Below are 9,808 nucleotides of genomic sequence, written 5' to 3' on the forward strand. Positions count from 1 at the left end.
ATAATAGGCACTGCTTGTGAAGTGGACGGTTTGGAAAACAGACAGCATTTAAACTCTGACAGCTATGTGATGATTGGCTGACAATTGAAGCCGTGATGATGTGATTGAATAGAAAAAAAAAAGCTGACACGTCCCCCAGTCTACTGAGAAGGGATAAGTGTGAATGAGTGAGTGAAGGAAACACAAGAGTGTGGAAACATTGTCTTCCTGATGGATCCATGCACTAAGCTTTATTTGTCTCAGCTCTGGTCAAAACATCTAATTACACTTAATCCAACTATATGAACACAGCTGGTCAAAATAAAATTCTCTTTTCTTAAGACGTTAAAGCCATTGATTATGATGACAGTTGATTGGCATGAGTAAAAAACACATTGATCCAAAAACAGTTTTGAGTAATCATGGACTCGGTTCAAAAGTAATCAATTGATTTAAATGGCTACTCAAAAAGAAAAACTTCATTTATTTTCTGGTTGATGCTTTTAAACTTTATGATTTGCCTGTTTTCTTTGTCTCATGTTATTAGCACAGAGGTTTTGGGAATTGTACTGAAATTTACAAAATCCCAGAAATTAGTTCTCTTGGAAATTCTAATGAGCATTCACAAATTGTTTTAGTTTCCCTTTCATTGTTATTGATTTTACTGATTGTAAAATCAATAACAATACAAATCGATGTTGATTTTAACCCTCATGTTGTGTTTGTTTCATGTTACACATCAAAAAATGACTGCTCCATTAGAACACATCATAAAAAGTGAAATAATACAAATATAACTTTTTGTGTTAGAACATCTTTTATTAACTTCAGTTCTTGTGATCTTTACAAATTTTTAGACTTCTATGGCCTGTAGGCCATAGAAGTTCCAAGTTCACAAGTTCACAACGGCTTCATGTCAAATCAAATCCAGATGTTCAGCTCAGTGACTCTGCACATGGCCAGAGCCAAGACCCTGCATGGGCTGGACAAAGCTTTTTATAACACACAGATGAGTTAGCATGATTAACTTTAAATCAGAAAGGCTTTCATCAAAATTAACATCCGTCTCAAAAAATGAAAAAGAGAAAAAAAAAGAAAGAAAGAAATGTTTAGCCTGTCCTCCTGCTTTTTGCCACGATCCATTGTGATCTTGTGTGTTGTGTGTTTTAGTGTTGTGATTTATTGAGCAGGCTTGTGGTACAAAATAGGAAAGCTTCAACAAAGAAACAGAGTGGTCCTGACACAGTCTTTAAAGCCGATCATAATAAAACCTAAAGTCTTAGAATGTGTTCAAAATAGTCCCTCAGTACAGCTGTCATGAATACAAATGCTTAGTGGCCAGAAATTTGTGTGGTTGTTTTTATTTATTTATTTATCAAAAAATTCCATATCATTTGCCATTGTATCTTTTCGACTTACTTATTTATTATCTTCTGCAATTGTGCATAATGGGGATTGACATTTTGAAGCCAGTCTTATGTGACTTGAGTAGAAATAACATTGTTTTACAAATGTTCAAAAAGTTAATCAGGCTGCTTCACCCAGTTCAACTTAACTTTAACATGGATTACTAAGTTTCCATGATTCTATGTTGTAAACTAATACAAATATGTCTTTATTTTATTATTTAGTGATTTAATTTCAGACTGAAATGTGAATCTTTTCTAGTGCTGTCTTGGACATTGAATATTGACTGCTATTTTATAGCCTGGCATGATATTTCAACGTATCCAGGAACTCTTCATACTTTTTAGCAATATGAGGGCATGAGAAAGCAAGCGATGGAGAAAAGTGTGTGCGTGTGTGTGTGTGTGTGTGTGTGTGTGTGTGTGTGTGTGTGTGTGTGTGTGTGTGTGTGTGTTTCAGATAGAAAAAAGAAGGCCCCCTGTGCAAAGATAAGAATATATTCTCCCTTTGTGCAAAATGAGTTCATAAGGGGAGTGAGCGACAGTCATTGCTAGAGGAGCAGGTTTCTGTGTGATAACAGGCAGCAGCGACATATTGGGTGGAAAAAAGGGTTTCATTTCCTGTTCTTCAGAGGCAGCCGCTGTATCAAGAGATCAGCAGAAAGGCTGGGGAGAGGCGAAAAATGCAGAGATGGAGAGAAAAGACGGAGCATGTTATAGGGAGGTAAATGCTAGGATATCTTTCAGAAAAGCAACACGAGCATCTGGACACTTCAGAAAGTATTCAAACATAGACCTGCAAGAAAACAGACCAACAGACAGACAGGCAGACAGGCAGACAGACGAGGGAGTTCACATAGGTATTGTATAAAACACAGGCCTAGTTTGTGGAATGTTAAGTTTTGACTTCACATTGGAGTTGAAATAAAGCACCAGAGTAACCAAAGCACAGAAACTGGACCTGTGCTTATATCCTATTGTCTAATCTTTTTGTCCACTTAAACAGTGGTGTATAAAGTACTTGAAAGCCATACTTGAGTAAAAGTACTGAAATTTCACTTGAAATCTACTCCTGTTAAAGAAAAAGTCACCCACTAAATAATCGCATCAAAGTCTTAAAGTGTCAAAAGTAAAAGTACAAAGAAAAAAAACAGCTAAAAATAGTTGCTTCTCTGAAAATTAATATTGATAAAGCTTGTAAGCTTTACTGTGCAGCACTAGTTGGAACAGATAAATAAAAATTGCATTTTTAAATATATTTGTTTTTCTACCACCATTATTGTGTGAATCATTGTTAATAATTTTGGAAAACAATAAACGTTAACATGTGAGCAGTCTCTTCACATAGTAGATTGTTATTATTACTATTTTTCTTTCATTCATTCATTTTCTGAGCCGCTTCTCCTGTTCAGAGTTGTGGGTGGCTGGAGCCTATCCCAGCTGTCATTGGGCGAGAGGCAGGGTACACCCTGGACTGGTCACCAGTCAATCACAGGGCTGACACAGACAGACAACCTTTCACACACACACACTCACACCTATAGAGAATTTAGAGTGTTCAATTAACCTGATAAGCACGTTTTTGGACTGTGGGAGGAAGCCGGTGTACCTGGAGAGAACTCATGTAGTACTGGGAGAACATGCAAACTCCACACAGAAAGGCCCACTGGCCAAGCTGGGAATCGATAACCTTCTCGCTGTGAGGCTGCAGCGCTTACCATGCAGCCACTATTATTATTATTATTATTATGATTATTATTATTATGATTATGATTATGATTATTATTATAATTATTATTATTATTACACTTGCTAATGTGTTAAAAGCTGTATCTTGTTAATCCTGCAATGTTAATACATGCAAATAAGCAAAAGATAATGCTATTTATTAGGTTCACATAATTCTGGCCACCCTGCTGCATAAGTCATTATCCTGGTCGGGGCACCCCAGTCTAATAAGTCTGGACACGCTTCTTGTCAGCACTTACCTCTTTGCTCAACCGATCAACAGATGGATTCATGTTGAACAGAGGGTTCAGTTAGTGGAAAAGAATGAGTTACAGTGAAAGACAGGACTCAGCTTTCCCCCAGGTAGAAGTCTAAAAACTTTTCAATCAATTATGGCAGTGCAGTACGCTTCTCTCTCTCTCTCTCCAATGTTGGTGTTGAGCAAACTCCTTAAAAGTGATGGATAGAAGAGCTTGACATGAGAGTGCCAGTTATTTGCACAAGAACTCTCAGTCTTGATAATACAAGATGAGACAATTATATTCACATTTTATTTTGTAGCTAGTAACGACGGTGACAATGTAAAAGTAGCGGAGCAAAAGTAACAATTTTGGTAGCACTTTATAATACAGCCCACGACTTACAGTGTAGTTTCCTGTCTCTTACAGTGTTGTTTCCTCAACTTTTAGGGAAACTTTTTGAAACACGTCATTTTCCCGGAACCTGTGTAGTAGTCTTAAAGCAAAAGTGCTGTTGTCTAACAGTTTGGCTTCCGTGTCTTAATGTGTAGTTTCCTCAACTGTTGAGGTAACTCTCACATATTTACCATTACATTTTGCGATATCTATTGGGTAGTTACGCTCGTGTCTTACAGTGTAAGTCCTGGAGTCTTACAGTGTAGTTTCCTCAACTGTTGGGGTAACTCTCACATATGCATCATGACATTTTGCGGTATCTATGGGGTAGTTTAACTCGCATCATACAGTGTAAGTCCTGGAGTCTTACAGTGTAGTTTCTTGTGACTTACCATGAACTTATTAAAAACTGTAATTTTCCTGAACATATACTTTTACTGTGCAAACCTTGAAGTGTCACTTCCTGTAAAGAATCAGCATGGATACAGATTATGTAGACCAATGATAAACTTAAATGCTGTAATGTATTAATGAGTACGTGTTTCACACAATAATGACAAGACATGCACACATATGAAATATCTTTTCTTTTCTTAAACGCACAGAGACCCCACATAGTATTTCACCTTTTAAGTTACCCAGCCATTAAGACCACACTTTTTGTTTCTAGCAACAACCAATTCTGACTCTACCATTGAGCCACCACCACCACCCAGTTACTGAAACCCATCAGCACAAAGAGACACGTGCACCTGAAATATAGAACTCAGGTTGCAAAAATGAATACAGGAGAAAAAAGAGGATATGAGACCTGGAAAAAAAGAGATGAAATGAGATGGAGGCCTTGATAGTGAGAATGGCTGGCTGGAAGACAACTAGGCTGATCCTGAGATGGCAGGTGCGCCAAAGGTGCAAGGATACCCTGGCTGTGCTATGCTGTTTAATATAGATCTTCCATGATAAGAAAAGACAGAATACACAGGATGTGTCCATCAGTCAGGGTAAGGGAGTTCAGCGGAAATTGACACAATAAAGCACACAAACCTATATAACACACACCTCTCACAAACAACTTTCTACAAAGCTGAGTGTAAAGTGAATAAAGACACACAACGGTGTAGATTCACTGAATAAATACAGTGGTATGAAAAAGTCTGCCCCCCCCCGACAATTTTCATTATTTTTATTTATAAATCATTGGGTGTTTGGATCAGCAGTTTTATTTTGATCAATTGAAAGTGCTATGAGGAGGATCTGTTTTAACTGCACTTCCTCGCCACTGGCTCCAGTGTCCACCATCACTACAAAATTTATCACAGAAATAGTTTTTAGCAGAGAAAAACACGGATCTCTCCTGCTTGACCCAATTGGGAAGCTAAGAAGTAGCAGCATTTCAAAATAACCTTTAACCTGTAATATTGGTGCTGATAATCTCATTTTTAAGTGTCGATTACAAGGGAAAAAAAAAAAGGAGAAAAAAAAGGAAAAAAAAAACAAGTGTTGATTACAATCAGCTATATATCTAGAAGGGGGACTTTTGCAGGTTCACTTAGAAACTCCTTATGGCCCTTTTACACAACAGATGGACACAACATTATTTCAGTAGCAAAATGAGGTTTATTGGATTAACAGAAAAGGTGCAAAATGCATCAAAACAAAATAAGACGGGTGCATAAATCTGGGCACTTCAACAGAAAAATCCCATTAAGTTGAGACTATTTTTGCAGAAATAAAAGCCTCTAGATGCATTTTACCTTCATCCAGAATCCAGACACTCATTATAGGCTACAATGAGTGTCTGGATTCTGAGTGAAGGTATATTGGACCATTCCTCCTTACAAAACATCTCCAGTTCATTCAGGTTTGATGGTTGCTGAGCATGGACAGCACGCCTCAAATCATCCCACAGGTTTTCAGTGATATTCAGGTATATTATATACACCATCCTTATATTCTGGGATGCCCTTTCCAGAACATTTTGCTTGTTCCTCAGCATGAATGAACCCTGATTAGATTTTGAGCAGTGTTTTAGGTCATTGTCTTGTTGAAATATCCAGCCCCAGAGTAACTTCAAATTTGTGACTGACTCTTGAACGTTATTCCAAAGAAAAAAAAAAAAAAAATGCCGATACTGAGTAGAATCCGTGCGACCCTCAACTTAAGCAAGATTCCCAACACCAGCACGGGTCACACAGCCTCACAGCATGATGGGACCTCCACCAAATTTTACTGTGGATTAGCAGGTGTCTTTCTTGGAATGCTTTGTACTTTTGCCGCCATGCATAACGCCCCTTGTTATGACCAAATAATTGCTGTGAATGCAGTAATGCATTCACAGCATATGTTCTTCTGTGTCAAAAAAAAAATACTTCTTCTTCTTCTTCTTCTTCTTCTTCTTCTTCTTCTTCTTCTTCTTCTTCTTCTTCCGCCCGCTTTTTTGGACCGCTACTCCTCCAACAAACTTAAACCGATTTTCACCGTTCAAACTTCAAAACGTGTGTCTCAGTGGGGTTCGGTGGGCTATGACTCTTCAGAAACTTTCACAAATACTTTCAGAGATATTCAATGATTTACGAGATTTTGGTCCCATAGAGATGAATGCGGAATTTTCAAAATTTTCTCCCTTCAGGACATTTTTTCAGCCTGCTTCAAACCATTCTTATTCAGTCACATATTCAGCTACAAACTCCATTCAAACTTCAAAATATTCAGCTATCTTTTAGCTTCATTCAGTGGGTTTCAAATGTTTCCTAGCATCCATAGTTTCTTCACAATGACCCTTCAAAGGTCATGATGCATTTCAGCTCTTCAGGCCATTTAACATTGGTGTGTATTGGGCAGAATGTTTCAGCTTAGAGTGGGAGATTCAAACGACAGAGCAGGGAGAGGGGGAAACAAGACCTGGAAAACTTCTGGGTAAACTGCTCTCTTGGTCACAATTTTTGCCCCACATAGGCATATTATAGGTCAAAATGTAGGTAATCCTGTCCTGCTTCTGACAGGTGGTTTTTAAAGTAAAAGGATGGAGCTCTTTTTTCACAAAATGGCCAACTGTCGGGCAAAGTCAGCTTTGGCACCCATGTACTCCAATGTTAATTGCTAAAGGGGTTTTCTCATAGATCAGTCAAATTTCCCTCATCTATCTATCCCTGTCATGGGCCTATTTTTGCGTCTTCAGACATGAAATTTACACGGACAGCTTCCTCAGGGTCTCGGGATTCCTGTGGTGTGATCATTTTTCTGATCGGCCCTTTGGTTTAGTCACAGTTGCAGAGTGTGACACCCCGATTTCAGTGGAAATGTGTTGGGAATCAACAGACTACCATCTCTCTGATGGCAGTTGGTAAACAATGATCACCATGGCAACATCTGGCTTCAGATGAGCCTCAGCTGACAGGCTTACCTGATTAAAAACTCGCACACAGGACACACAGGATTACATTTTAACAGCTTTAAAGAGATCAGACTTGCATTTTCCCTCAGTCAGGTAATTTCTTCCATAAATGTTCTGTAAAATTTAATTCATTGCTCTGAATTTTGAATAGATGCAGCCATTTCAACTTTAAATTCATTTATCCATTTAACTGATTAATCCATCTATTTCCTTTCATCCAAGAGTTCATGGGGAGGCTAATTCAGCATTCTGCACTGGCAGTTGAGTGCCAGCTTTTCAGGAATTATTTCAACCATTTTAGGACATAAATTCAGTGATGCATGTTTAGCGTTCTGCATTAGCAGTTGAGCACAAGCTTTTCAAGACTTAATTTAAATATTTTCAGACATATCTTCAGTCATTCATGTTCAGTATCAGCATTAGCAGTTGAGCGCAAGCTTTTTAAGACTTTATTTAGCCGTTTTCAGACATACCTTCAGTCATTCACGTTCAGCGTTGTGCATTAGCAGTTGAGCGCAATCTTTTCAGGACCTTTTCAACCATTTTCAGACATACCTTCTGTCATTCATCTTCAGCATTCTGCATTAGCAGTTCAGCACAAGCTGCTTCAGCATTCTGCATCCACAGCGCAATTTCTTCAGAAATTGCTTCACTAGTTCAACCTGTGTTTCATCAGTCCACAGGACATGATTCCAAATATGAAGCTGGTTTGTCCAAATGTGCTTTTGCATCCCTCAAGAGACTTTGTTTGTGGCGTGTGTGCGGAAAAGGCTTCTTCTGCATCACTCTGCCACACCATCTGCAGCTAGACGATGTTGTAGGTCTTAGGAGGCGGTCTGTGGGTTGTTTTTGACCATTCACACCATCCTTCACCTTTTCCTCTCCCATATTTTTCTTGGCCTGACACTTCTGGCTTTGACGGGAACCTGACCTATGGTCTTCCATTTCCTCACTATGTTCCTCACAGTGGAAACTGACGGCTGAAAAATCTCTGAGATAGCTTTTGTAGACTTCTCCTAAACCATAATGTTGAAAAATCTTTGTTTTAAGGTCATTTGAAAATTGTTTTTAGGCTGCCATGTGGCCACCCTCCAGGGGAGAAGTACAACTTGAATACCTTTGTTCATGATTGAGTGCACCTGGCTATGTAGTTCAAGGCTTAATGATCTCACCAAACCAATTTTGTGTTCCAACTTATCAGTTTGAAGTAGTTACAGGTGTTCAAAACACACAGCCTATTTTTCATGTCTGCTTTACCCGCACTGACAAACAGTCAGTCAATAACATTTCTACACTAAAGAAATACTTTGTCTGGAAATTACCCTAGTACTCAGTTTTTATTAGAAAATGAATGGAATGCTAATGTGATCACCTTCTGTGAAGACACAGTAAATCATTTTGTAGCCTCAGAGGGGTGCCTAAACTTTTCATTCCACTGTGAATATATATTTGCCTCTCAAGGTTTAATGTTGAAGCTGTTTTTTCAGGACATAAACTTAATACAAGTGACACTTTGTTGTGCAACCTTTTGAAAGACAGTGGTGAATCTGATGCAGAAAATGCTTTCAGAAAGGGATACTAGCAGGAACCTGTATTCACAAATAAGTGACCTCCTAATGAATCACAGTCAAGGCATTTTGGAGATGAAAAAGTTGTGTCCTTGATGGTTTTAGATTCAACTGTGCCTCAGAGCTGGTGTTCTCTGTCTCCTCTCCTTCCTCCGTGCTCCCTATAGCTGTGACTCCTGGACTCACCATAGCAGTAGGTAGTTGAGCTCAACCTGTACCCAGTTAAATATCAGGGGCAGTGTATAAAACCAGCAGAGAGGCGGAAGCTAAGTCCTTTAAGCCTGTGTTACTGGAGAATTTTGTGCCTGCCACAGTGGTCATACTGCTTCAGTGGAAGGAGGGTTTATATTAGAGGGCATTAAGTTCAATACCATTACTGTAACTCTGGATTAATAGTGATTCTTTTTCTGAAAGAATGTTGATTCAAGTTGTTTGTCAGGTTCTTTATGGAAATAAAGCCCTTTGATTAGCTTATAATGGATTCCTTTTCCTTTCCATGGGCTTACTTTTTCATTGTTAATCCCCTCATCCCCTCACTGTCCTTGGGGAATGTATCAGACAGACTTTCTTCACAATTAAAAAGCATATGGAAAAACCTATTGGCAAGAATAAAATAGAATAGCATGTACTTCATTAATAGGAAAAGGTATTTGGTGCAAAAAACCAAGAATAATAAAAAAAGAGATATATAATAAGAGTCAACTAGGAAAAAAAAAGTCCATCAGAGACGACAGCTTGCATTCTCCAGTCAGCCAGCCTCCACCTCCACAGGGTCCAGGACTGAGCTTCTTCAGCTGTCTGTTCAGTCTCTCTAAACAAAATACACCCCCAACCTCAGGGGTAGACCTGGAGGATGTCAAGACCTTCAGGTACCTGTGGCTGCAGTTGGACTGGTCATCAAATATGGACATTATCAGAACTCTTTGTACTGTACTTCCTAAAAAGACTGGGTTGTATCAGTCCATGGTGGCCAGTGCCCTCTTCTATGCTATGATGTGCTGGGAGGAAGCAGCCGGAGGAGGAGGATGCAGCATGGCTGGACAGACTGGTGAGGAAGGCTGGGTCTTAGGTGGGCTGAACAGAATGCTCTCTGTTACC

This window comes from Halichoeres trimaculatus, unplaced genomic scaffold (genome assembly GCF_033239565.1).
Source record: "Halichoeres trimaculatus isolate MK-OKI-2021-1 unplaced genomic scaffold, fHalTri1.1 fHalTri1_scaffold_9, whole genome shotgun sequence".
In the NCBI taxonomy this organism is placed as follows: domain Eukaryota; kingdom Metazoa; phylum Chordata; class Actinopteri; order Labriformes; family Labridae; genus Halichoeres; species Halichoeres trimaculatus.